Source organism: Theobroma umbraticum, unplaced genomic scaffold (assembly GCF_002168275.2).
Source record: "Theobroma umbraticum cultivar Fairchild unplaced genomic scaffold, ASM216827v3 scaffold_77.0, whole genome shotgun sequence".
In the NCBI taxonomy this organism is placed as follows: domain Eukaryota; kingdom Viridiplantae; phylum Streptophyta; class Magnoliopsida; order Malvales; family Malvaceae; genus Theobroma; species Theobroma umbraticum.
Genome location: NW_018397280.1, coordinates 722,389 through 735,125, shown reverse-complemented (window position 1 = coordinate 735,125; position 12,737 = coordinate 722,389). Strand labels below are relative to the sequence as shown.

The window sequence follows — 12,737 nt, the reverse complement described above, 5'->3', positions numbered from 1 at the left end:
TGATTTTGGTTATGAATTTCTTGAGGAAATGAGTTGTTAATTGTGTGAAAATGTTGTGGCAGCAAAGGTCTTCCAAGAATTGAAAGAAATAAATCCATGCATGTAGGTCGATTTTGGAATGTATGGTGATTTTGAGCTAGATAAGCAATGAGTAAGAATTTTGGTCTTGAAATCAGAAGTAAACAAGAGAAATGAGATGTGTGCTAATTGGTTATGTTTGTGGCAGGAATGATGACCATGGATGTGCGGAAATTGTGAACCATATGCAGAACTCAAGCTAAAACCGAGAGGTGAGCATGCAATGCATCTAAATTTTTTTGTGTTGGATATGAGCAGTTGATAGTATGTGGAATGCTTGTTAACATGTTTGTGATTGAGGTTGATGAAAAATATGAAATTTGGTTGGGGAATCATTAATCAAGTTGCTGCCCATATATGTGTATGATTAAGCATACTGAGTTTAATTTGTGCTAGGAAAGTTTGTCGTAGTAGCATGCCGGACGAGGTAACGAGTGACTGGCAAGAAAAGTTAGCTAGATACGCACTTGAATTGATAACAACGTAGCATCCCGCTATTGTAAGGTGAGTAAGGGGTGTCGATTTATAAATTTTCATACTATATATATGTATATATTGCTTTACGATTGATAAATGTGTCGATTTATTTTAAATATGATTTGGGAACAACATGAGCTGGTAGATATCTTAGGAATTGTGAATGTCAAAGTATTTGAAATTGTCTTGACCATATATATATTTATATATACAAGTTATATATGTAAAGGATTTTGAAAATCGAGAAACAAGCTTTTTACCACAATTTCTATCAAAATGTGCCTTATTGATTGTGTGATGTGCAATTATGAATGAATTTCATACTCACCATGCTGATTTCACATCTAAACCTTATGCAAAAGGTTTATAATGTAAAGTCTTACAAAATAAAGGGTGTTTTATCATGTTACTGTGATCGATATTTTGAAAATGATTTGAAATGATCCTTTGAAAACCCGATTCGACTTTTAAGTAGTTTTACTAAACCGAGAGATTCAAGAGTAGATTGAATGTCACGTTAGGATAGTGTGACCATTGTGTACAAGTGAGCTCTACCTAGAGAACTTTTGGGTTTCTGAGGGACTGTTAGACATGGATGAGGCCATGGTTTGTGATATATGTGGCTAGGCCACAAGTGATATTCGCTGTTACGATCGCTTGATTTTTTCGATGTCAGCCAACATCAACGAGACTACCATGGCATGTGGGAATCCGGTGGAGTGGTGTTCCTAGATTGTTATTACGTGGAAGCAGGTCCACGGGTTGATATTTACAATCACGTACTCGAGAGTGATATCTTTTTGGGTTTTCAAATAGAACTTCTTTTGCGAGGTGAGAAATACTAGTTTTTCTGTAGCTCCCCCATTTGATTAAAAGCTTTCAATGATTTATTTATTGATTATGAATTAATGATGTTGTGTTTAATACCTCGAGGATAAGATGATTTGTGATCTTGTGTAAAAGCTTTAATAATGTTGATTTCATGGGAGCGTGCGTCCTTATGTTTAGTTTAATTTAAGTAAATGACATTGAGTGATTTCAATGATAGAAATCTTTCACTCACACTAGTTTTGAGACAATGATGGTTAAATGCTTTCTCGCATAAAAATCCTTGGTTTTATACGTAAGGCACAAATGTCCCATTTGCTTCGAAATGGATTATATGTTCTTAGGTTTTTATATATTCAAATCTTCTGCTTTGGCTTGTTTCCCATCTACGTCCTACTCACGGAGTTGATGATCACTGAGTCTGTGAGACTTACCCCCTCATTTCCTTTTGCAGAAAAGTTATTAGCTTAAGTGCATTGCTCACCACCTCGAGACTTGCTGCAACATAGGTAATGGCATCTCATAGCACTTTATTCTACGTCTCTCCACTGCTAGAGGTCAAGTCATTCTTTGTTTGATGTATTTGTAAATAGTGTCAATGTAAATACACAGTTAAATACTATATACTCTAATGTATTTTTTTGATTATGATGAATAAAGGATAAGATGGCTTATTATGATTTAAGTTCAATTCTTATTACAAAGAGGAATATGGTTCAAAGCAATTTCATGAATTGATGGCATAATGACTAATGTTTCAATTAAGGCTTGTTCGGGACTTGGCAGGTTCTCTGCAAGACTTAGACATTGATAATGATCGAAGAAGAGGTCGTTACAAAGGAAGAAATAGCTAAAGTGAAGAGCTAAAAAGTCAGGGAATCTTGAAAACACAAGAGAATAACTAACCCTAGAGAAGCTCTAATCAACCCTATGGCAGAATGGTTGAAGAATGACTAAACAATTGTTAAATATAGAAGGCATAGTCGACCCTGAGATAGATTGCAAGCACAATTTGAGATATGAGTAGCCATAGACAGCCTTAATGAATTAGTACACTAACAATTTGAGATTTGAGTAGCCATAGTCAGCCCTAATGAGATAGATTCACACTAACAATGTTAATCTTGAAGCAGAACACTTGCAAAAGACAACAATTTTAGAAGCCATAGTACACCCTCAAGTACTTGTAGTCGACTACACTAAGCTAGACTCAAAAATCACACGCTTATACAAGTGGATCAACTAGAAGACCTCAAGAGTCAAGTATAGATGCCCTATCCTTCAGACTATAAAAGGTCGCCTTTGACTCATTTTGAAGTAATACAAGACTAGAAAACATTTGAAAAACCATAAATAGAAACTTCCACATATTTATACCTTTTTAAACTTCATTTTAGTCTTCCCTTAAGCATTCAAAGCTTTCATTTGTGAGATTTTTTCTTCTCCTTGTACCCAAGCTTAAATCTTCAGCATTTAGCCTTTGTGAGGGAAATAGTTGATGTTAGTCCTTTGTACACAAATTTGTAAAGGTTCTAACTTAACCTTGAAAGTTAGTGTGAAAGTTATCTCTTGATCTGGTTAATAAGCTAGTGTTAGGGTTATCGCTTGATCTTGAAAAAGCAAGTGTAAAGGTTATCTCTTGAGCTCATGAAAAAGTCGGTGCAAGGGTTATTGCTTGATCCCATTAAAAGTAAGAATCCTTGTGTCTTGATGAGAAAGCTGAACCACTATAAAAATCTTTGTGTCTTGATTTACTTTATGCTTTGTGATTTATTGTTGACATATGCTTCAAAGAAAACTCACTCGCTTTGCTTTTGACACAAGAAGAAAATTTGTTTTTCCAAAAGGAGTTATTTTTCATTAAGATTGTAAAGGAAATTTTTAGAGTACCAATTCACCTAGCTCTTGGCATTTATTTATGAAATCCTACCTTAAGCAAGAGGATGAGTTAGGAAATCCTTAGGTTAGCATGTAGATTTCATGTTGTGAATGCCAAACTTAGTTTTAACCTTCAAAACTATTCAATGTGACCTTGGTTGGCTGTCACTGCTAAAGTATAACTTTTTCTATCTTTAAAAGGGTCAAAATATGTGATTTTTATAGTACAATCTTTTCAAAATAAAAACTAGTAGTAATGATTTCCTCGATAGTTAGATGACCAAAAATGATTTTTTTTGTAAATTTTGGAGTACGTTTGCAATGGTAAATACGAGCTGCAAATTTAATTTCAGTCAAAGTTTTTTGATTTTGTTCTTGAAATCAAAATTTAGATTTTGATTAATGAATCCAAATGGGTGGTGTTTGCTTGTTTACATTAAATATCTTACGTAAATAAAGAGTAAAAAGGAAAAAGTAAAAATTAAGATATTTACTTAAATGGTATTTAATGTAAATAAGCTGGGCAAGTTTCTATAGGCTATTTGCATTAGAACTGCATTTTGTCTCAAATGTATTAGATATATGTTCATGATGTATCAATACATTTAGCCTATAAAGGGTTTTTGATGAACATGTATCAATACATGTTCATAATATATCAATATAATATTTCTAAAACTAAATGTCTCGATACATGGGCCAAATGTATCAATTCATTTCGTCAATTTCAAAAAAATAAAAGGGGTAAAAATATATTTTCACACCTTAGATTATAAGTATGCCACATTTTGAGGGTTGGCAGGCTTTAGTCACATTTGCAAGGTAAAAACCCTAACTCTTAAGCTCTTTCAACTCATTTTTGGCGTAAAACACCATTTTTTATGATTTTGAGCTTGATTGTAGGTTTTTATAAGAACAATGGTATTTTAAGCTTTGAAAACATTAAATCTTGGATTTCCAACACTCAAGATGTTGTTTTGGTGCCTAGATTTTTCTGTTGATTACTAAGGTGCAAGGTTTTGTGATTTCCCTAAACATCAAAGCTTACCTAAGGTAAGGATGATGGATTATGAATTTTTGCACATGGGTATTTGTTAAACAATGAACTTAGGTTGGAAAATTAGTTTTAGAAGAATCTAAATAGATTCAAAAGACCTTAGCATGCTTAGAACTTGATTCCTAGACAAATTATTGATTATTGTTGTCAATTTTACACATGCAAGTATACATATCGAACAAGTAATATAGTAATAAAGTAGAGTATTGTTCCCACAGAGATTTGTTTCTAAAGTTTCATTAAGTACTAAAATTATAAAGCAAATTAATCTTATTTATGTAATCTGAAAATTGAAGAAAAACTAATTAAAACCAATTAAAAGTCAAAACTAAATAAACTATGAAATTAAATAAGTTAAGAAAAGCAATATATAAAAGACTTAGGATTATGGGTTCATTCAACATTTCATCTAATACCAGCTTGCTACTTATCTTTGTTGGGTGGTTTTACTAACCTAGAATCCAAAGTTATGGGCAAGTCTTTGTCAAGTTGCTTGTGCAAATACCTAACTTAATTAGTGCACTATATGTCTATAGGAATCAATTAAATTAAATTCAGTAAGCAAGTTGCCTAATGTGTCTATGTATGGCAATTCGCGTATGTCTACTCGAATCATGAATCAAATCACCTAAGTGACATTAACATACACTATTCAATCCTTAGTCCAATCTAAAATCTCTCTATCGTGTCTCAATTAGATTCACAAATAAATTAATTGTCGACCAAACAATCAAAAGCATTAAAAACAAATTCAAATAAGCAAAACTACACCCATTCATGATAAATAAAAGAGAAACTAATATTCAAACTGCATGTTGAAATCCAACACAATCCTAGAAAGATAATTTGGCTGACAATAACTAATAAAAACAACATCTAAAGAAATTTATCCATGAATCCAAGTCCAAAAAAATAAAAGAAACACAAAAGTGTTAAAGCTTTGCAATCTCAATTCTCTCTCAAATTCTCTTGTTTTCTTGCTTTGTTCTTCGTTATGAATCTCCAGCATAGTTGGTTACTACCTTCTCTTTAAAATCTCTAAAAGAGGTCCCTTAAATAGGCATTAAGTAACCTAATTTCCAAAATCTCATCAAATTTTTATTTTTCGAAAATGGCCTAGCACCACGGCCTTGATTTCTTGGAGCCGGGGTGTTGGTCTTTTTACTATAGTAGTGCTACAGTGCTACTTCTCTAGTGCTACGGTGTTGAGCTCTCGAGAAAATTGTATGGTGAGCTTCCTTTCACCAGCATTGTAGCCTCGTTCTCCTAGTGCTATGACGGTCTATCAAATTCGAACATAATTTTCACCCTGATCTGTTCTGAACTAGGAAAAGCGTTAAACATAAAAGTTGTATTCCTATCTATTAACTTTCCAATGTATCAAGAATCATATCAATTGGACTTCGAAATTGAAACATATACTCCAAATACTATATCATGTTTAGTCCATGCATACTGCTGCAATGCACCAAATTAGACAAATATTTTGACTATGATAAAATCCTTATTGGGTAAAGTAATAGACATAAAAACTGTAGTCCTTCATCTTAGAAGTCTAGTGGTCCAAGAATCACTACATTTGAAGTTCTGTAGATTGAGATATGTTCAAAAGATGCAACATATATGAATGAAGCAATCACCATACTTCCACAGATTTTCATCACGAGTCTTTTTCATCAAATTTTCTATAAAAGTGTAACACCTCGTATCCCCGTATTAGAGCCAATATGATCTCATCGACTAGACAATGAGTTGATGGATGTAAATTTAAGTGCAAAAGAGCGGTGATAGGCGAAAGGAAAATTTTAGAATAAAATATTCCATACGCGAGGACATGATAATTAAAAAATAATAGCTTACCGAGGACAAATTAGTGAGATAAAAAGGTAATTTTGAAATAAACCAGGACAAAGTGAGACATTTTGGGTTCCGATGAGACAAGTTGAAAAATTGAGAATAAAATAATATTTTATTAACAAAATAATATTAAAATATTAATATTTGATCTGTGATTGAAATTAGTCGTGAAGAAGAAGTATATGACTAATCTAGGAGGGGGAGAAGAAGTAAGAATAAATTTTGAAGAAAAACGACATAAATGGGGCCCGAGTGCCTTTATTAAATGGAGCACGAGCGGGTAAGTATATATTTAAATATTGTGGTGACACCTTGATGGGGTACAAACCTTATATTATATTTGTACATGTGTAAAGGGAGAAAATAGAAGAAAATTAGAATTTAAGAAGTGTTGGAAGGACTAAATTATTAGGTATGAAAGTTTGGAGGGCAGCATGGTAAATAAGGAAAAGTTAGAGGACTTATCAGCAATTCTCAATATTTGGAGTTAAATGGGATAGATTTTGGACCAATGAGCAAAAGAGGTAATGTGTGCATGAAATGTGAGTGGGTATTGAGCTGGTCCAATGAGAATAAGGGATAAATAAAGAAATAAGAAAATAAGAATGGAAAAAGGTATGAAAAATGGGTGTGACGGGTGGCAAACTTTTCAAGGCTTTTGCCTTGTGCTTTTGTCACATAAAAGAGAGAAGAAAACATGCCAAAAAGGCATGAAGCTTTGGGCAATCTGCCCATGAGAGAGAATAAAGAGAAAAGGAAGGAAAATAAGGTAAAAAGCAAGTAACATTTGGCAATCCGCCCATGTAAGCACAAAAAGGGGAAAACAAAGGCATTTTCAAAGCTTATGCCTTGAAGGTCCATTCATACCCAAGTGAGAAGACAAGGGGAGAAAGAAAGAAAGAAAGAAAGAAAGAAAGAAAGGAAGGAAGGGGGAAAAAGAAAAAAGAAAGTGAAGGCTCGGCCTAGTGAACCCGAGACAAGGAAGGTAAGTAAAATTTTGATTTTTGGTTATGATTTCTTGAGGAAATCAGTTGGTAATGGCGTGAGTATGTTTGTGGCAGAAAGGTTCTCCAAGATTTGAAAGAAATGGATGCATGCATGTGGATTAATCTTAGAATGCATGTTGATTTTGGAGCTAGACAAGGTATGGGTAAGTATTTTGGTCTTGAAATTACATGTAAACAAGGAAAATGATATGTATATTGATTGCCTATGTTTGTGGCAGCAATGGTGACTATGGATGTGAGGAAATTGAGAACTATATGTGTGGAACTCAAGCTGAAACCGAAAGGTAAGAATGCAATGTGATTGCATGGTTTTGTGTTGGCATTGGTTAATAGATAGTATATGGATTGTATGATAAATGTTTGTGAGTAAGGGTTAATGAAAACTATGAGATTAGGTTACGGAATTATTGATTGATGTGCTGCCATGCATGTGAATAAATTAAGTGTATTGAGTTTATATGGTTGATAGGTAGTGTATGAGTAAATAAAGTGTGCTGTGGTGGCATGCCAGAGGAAGTAACGGGTACCGAGCGAGTGGAATTAGCTAGATACGTGCTTGAATCAATAATGATGTTGCGTCCCGCTATTGTAAGGTGAGTAAGGGGTGCCTATTTTAAAAATCTCCATGCTATATATAATGATTTACACTAGTAAGTATTGATGGTTTTGCTAAGTGCAATTATGGATAGCATGAGTTGTTAGCCTTGTTAGGGAATTTCATATGGATTTACAACTATTTAATATTGCTATTGTGGAAAGCATGAGCTAGTGGAAATTATAAGAAGTTTGTGGGTGCAAATTGTTTGAAAGGAGTCTTGGACATAACTATAGATAACCGTATATGCAAAGAGTTTTCAAAAATGAGAAACAAGCCTTTCACGATGTTTGTATTAAAATCTGTGCCTTGTGTTTTTGTGTGATATGCATAGCTAAAAGGATTTGTTAAATGATTTAAACTGCAAAGTTTTGAGCTTTGATTTTATTCCGAACTTCGTACAAGTGACTACATCATGCCATTCAACTTGAAAAGTAATTTCAAAGGGGTTATTAAACCTTTATTTGAAAGGATTAAAAGGAAAAGCCTTGTAAAACCCGATTTGGTTTTGAAAATGGTTTTATAAACCGAGAGCGTTGAGACTAGGCCTGCTGTCACTTCGGTTAAGTGTGACCCTTATGCACAAGTGAGCTCTAGCTAGAGAACTTTTGGATCACCGGTAGGCTGTTAGACAAGGCTAGGGTCATAGTCTATGATTTACGTGGCAAGGCCACGGGTTGTTATATGTAGCTAGGCCACTAGTGATATTCGTTGTTGTGACCGCTTGATTTCTCCGATGTCGGCCAACATCGTCGAGACTACCATGGCTGTGGGGAGCTGGTGGAGCAGAGCTCCCAGATGTTATTACATGGAAGCGGGTCTGTGGGTGATTATGATACTTACCTACTCGAGCGCCTGTGAGTTTTTGACGCATACTTTTTTGCATGGTGGAGAGTTAAGATTTCTTTGCTACTCCCTTTGTTTGAATAAAAGCTTTTAGTGCTTACTTGATGACCATGAAATGGTTTATGTGGCCGTATACTTTGGTTTCTTGACATGCCACACATTTTGGGAGTGCGCATACTTTCATATCATTTTTTATAGCTGATGGCAATTGATGTTTTTAATGAATGAACTTTATTTGCTACACTTGTTTTGGCACTGTCTTGCCAAGTGAAATGTTGTATTATGATTTTACGAAATATTTTTACAAAGCACAAATATCCTACTTATGATTTGGATTATTACAATTATGATTTGATATTTCAATTTTATTATTCAACTTATCTACCTTACGCTTGTTTCCCATCTACACCTTGCTCACGAAGCCGATGATCACTGAGTCTGTGGGACTCACCCCCCTTATTTTCCTTTTGCAGATAGTGATCAGCCTAACATTCATTCATCGGCAATTTCAATCCACTATGGATAGGTAAAGTCATTTCATAGCACTTTATTTCAAGTCACTCCGCTGTTAGAGCTCGAGTTGTCATAGTGTAAATTGTTACGAAATTAGACAACTGTGTCCATACAAATGTATATTTGGAGATCATACGTCATGATGTATTATTTTGACAATTATGTGGAATAAAGGTTTATTCAATTTATAAAGATTATTGTTCAATTCTTATTACAAAGAGTTTTATGGTTCAAGGAAATTTTCTTAGATTGATGGTATGAATATGAGGTAATGACTAACATTTTAAGTAAGGTTTGTTCAAGACTTGGCGGGTTCTCCCGCGAGACTCGAAACCTGGTAGCGATCGAGGTGTGGTCGTTACAATGTTGGCATCAAAGCCCTAGGTTTAGTCAATCCTTGGAATTCTCATGTCATTCAGCGGAGTTGTTAGAGTTAATGTAAAGTCTTGTTTATGGTTTGTGACTGTAGCATAAGTCATAGATAGGAGGCTATATAAACTCATATTCCTAGCAACCTATCTTTTTACTAACGCCATATAAAGGTTATAAGTAGTGCCATCATTCGGGTTTGAGATGCCACTCGAGAGATGAGCCATTCTTGGAAAGATTGTAAAGTAAAATGCTCCTAATGAAAGGTTAATGTAATGATATATCCCTTCGACCAAGGATGGAGGAAGGTGGAGTTGGACTAATGGGTCCGTAGTAACTTATTCATTTGGTGGAGCTATAACTTGAGTCCATGGTTGTCAATGGGAAGAGATTGGAAGACATTGGGATGTTATTGAGGTCAATATAAAAGAGCATGTACGATAACGGTAATAAGGGGAACCCTTTGACTAGAATGAATATTAATTGTTGTGATTCACTTGAGGTTTATGACTTTGAGTATTGAAGGAAGTGTAAACCAATACTCATATGCACGGAGGTAAGTACACTATGTGAATTGAGCTTGCCATGCCCATGTATAAATAGTGTTGGGCCTTTGAGATATATTATACTATATATGTGTTGGATATGTGTATAGCAGCTTAGATGGGGCTGGTTTTGATGTCAATTAAGTGATTGTGAAATTCCAAGATTTGATTTGACCAATATGGGTTATAGTTATAAGTATATAAATTAGCCCGAGGGTAAAAATCAGTGAATGTTATGATTGATTTGAGGTCGCCAAGTGTAAAGCTAGTAAACAAATTTGCTCTAAGGATGAGCTTGAATTTTGCTATGCTAGCGTGAAGCTAGAAGATTAAAAAACTAGATGTGGATTTGGTACCTTGAAGTCAAATGACTTAGAAATGTTGATTCTAGTTCAAATGCCATATGGAGTTCTATATTGAATCTGATATACAAATTGCTTTAAAGATCAATTTCAAAATCTATTTAGATTAGTGTGCAACCTATGATATAAATGATTGGTCTTAAATATGATTTTTCCAAAGGTAAAGGACTTAGAAGAATGTTGATTTTGGATAAGCACTAAGAGGGAGTTTCTACATCCTAGGTTTAGGAGACATTGATCTTATGACCGCAAAGGTGAGATGTGATAACTAAGTGAATTGTCCCCTCTATAAATGTAATTGATTAGGAGTTGATGAGTAAGTCAATATCTCAACATTAAGTGGTGTACAATTCGATATGTATGTACCTAAGAGTAATTTGGAGACCATAGTTTAACCAAGTTTGCACTAAATAATATAGTTGAGGTATAAGATTGCTAATAGTGAAATATACCCAAAGGATGATTTTGGGATACCACAGGAAGGTCAAATAGATATGTTGAGATTAATGTTTTGATTGTGTACTTGTGATAAAAAGGCTAGTCTTGCAAATTATGGTTTTCATGATCATGAAATGTATGGAGCTTATCAATATGTAGGCATGTACTTGAAGTTGTACATTTTGTAATTGATACGCATCATATGGAAGGAGATGTTCCATAAAAGGATTTAGTCTAATTGGGGTTTACATGGCTTAGGCGTGGCATGAGATTTAGAATGCCCTAACATATATTAACAGAAGTAATTATGGAAATAAAGAAAGATCAATTCTTGAATTAATTGTAATGTGAGCACAAGGTATCGACCAAAATGGATGCCTTTCATGGCAACTTTTAAGTTGAAAGTTTGTAAATTTGTGGGTTGTAATGCAAGAAAGGTAATTAGTTGAAGATTAAAGGAATTGTGGAATGCTATAAATGGTGAATCATTAGTTGTGTGGAGTTATATATACATTGTGAATCTATTACAAAATATGGAAAGAATGTCCTAAGTTGGGAATTATTAAAGGATGATAAGTGTTAAAGGATGATATGCGTTGAAAATATTGACTGTGATCAAGTGCACATGGTTAATAAGGTGGAAGAATGGCTTGATGAGGAGATTTTCTAGTAGCCACAACACCGCAGCATTGACCCCCCTAGCGTTGCAGCACTGGAGCTGCATCACAACCAGCAACTGCAGCTTTGGGGAACGCTGAAAACAGCAAATACAGCGCCACAGTGCTGAAGATATTTGTTTTTAGTAGATATTTGACAAACATAAAGAGTGATTGGCTTAATAATGGGGCATTATGATGAGTTAGCAAGCCAAGTTATGGCTATTGACCTTGGGGTTGGAATTTCTTAATTAGAGTTTTAAGTGTTTTAAAGAATGTTTAGGTGAAAGAATGGCAAAGTCCTTTATCGTCGTACATTGATACATAAGCAAAAGAGAAAACTAAAAGTTTTTGAGATGACTACAATGAGATAAACCATAATGTGAAGTGTTAAGATAAACATCATGTCAAACAAAGTCAAATCGCAAAGAAACAAAGGAGATAAGAGATTAAGCCTTGCTAAGAGGCCGAGAAATGAGTGATTGAAAAGTTAAAAGAATGTATGAGACATTGATAAAGTAATGCCAATATCAAATGATGAAATTGTGAATGAAGGATTACAAAGTTGGTATAGCAAATGAGCTAACATAAAGCAATGTTATTAGGAATTGTAAATCATATCTTGACATGGTTGAAAGGGAAAAGGTTAGTAACCAGACAAGACCAATTATATGACATCCTAGAAACTTAAGAATATCAATTGAGGCATGAATAGATGAGTATGCATTCGAATATCTTGGAGAATAAGTGCACGCTTTTGGAATGAATGTGCTTGCAAGGATAATGGACAAAAGAGTAATTAAGTGTTTAGAAAATGCATCAAAGTTTTGAAAAAGATATACTGAATTATATGGGGCAAGAATGATAATTGATGTTGCTTGGAAATATTTATATGCATATTGATGTAATGTGGTATTTGGAACTTGCTAAGGAACCTAAAGGCTAAAACACGGGTTATGTGGTTGCATGTTGTGAGATATAAATTACGGTGGGTAATTACAAGGAGATATTCAAGAGGTATCTTGTTATGAATCTTGTGAAAACAAGCATTAAGTTGTGTAGCTACAAAAAGGAAGTTGTAAGTTTGAAAGTGGATACTTGTAATGACATTGAGAAGTATTTGAATAAAACCCCATTCCAAGTTTTGCAATTACAAGTACTAATCACATGACGGTTAAAAGGAAAGTGATGTTATATTGGTATAAAGGAATAGTACAAAGCTGATCGAAGA

General features: G+C 34.2%; 1 long non-coding RNA gene across 1 annotated transcript in view; it reads left to right on the top strand.

The window, feature by feature from the left end:
* LOC110428055 (uncharacterized) overlaps nucleotides 1-1,281 on the top strand; it is a 1,403-nt gene extending 122 nt beyond the window's left edge. Inside the window, exons 2-5 of the long non-coding RNA XR_002446400.1 lie at nucleotides 63-151; nucleotides 227-290; nucleotides 475-582; nucleotides 1,232-1,281. This is a non-coding gene — a long non-coding RNA (uncharacterized LOC110428055). The remainder of the gene's footprint in view (nucleotides 1-62; nucleotides 152-226; nucleotides 291-474; nucleotides 583-1,231) is intronic.
* The last annotated feature ends 11,456 nt before the right edge of the window (nucleotides 1,282-12,737 follow it).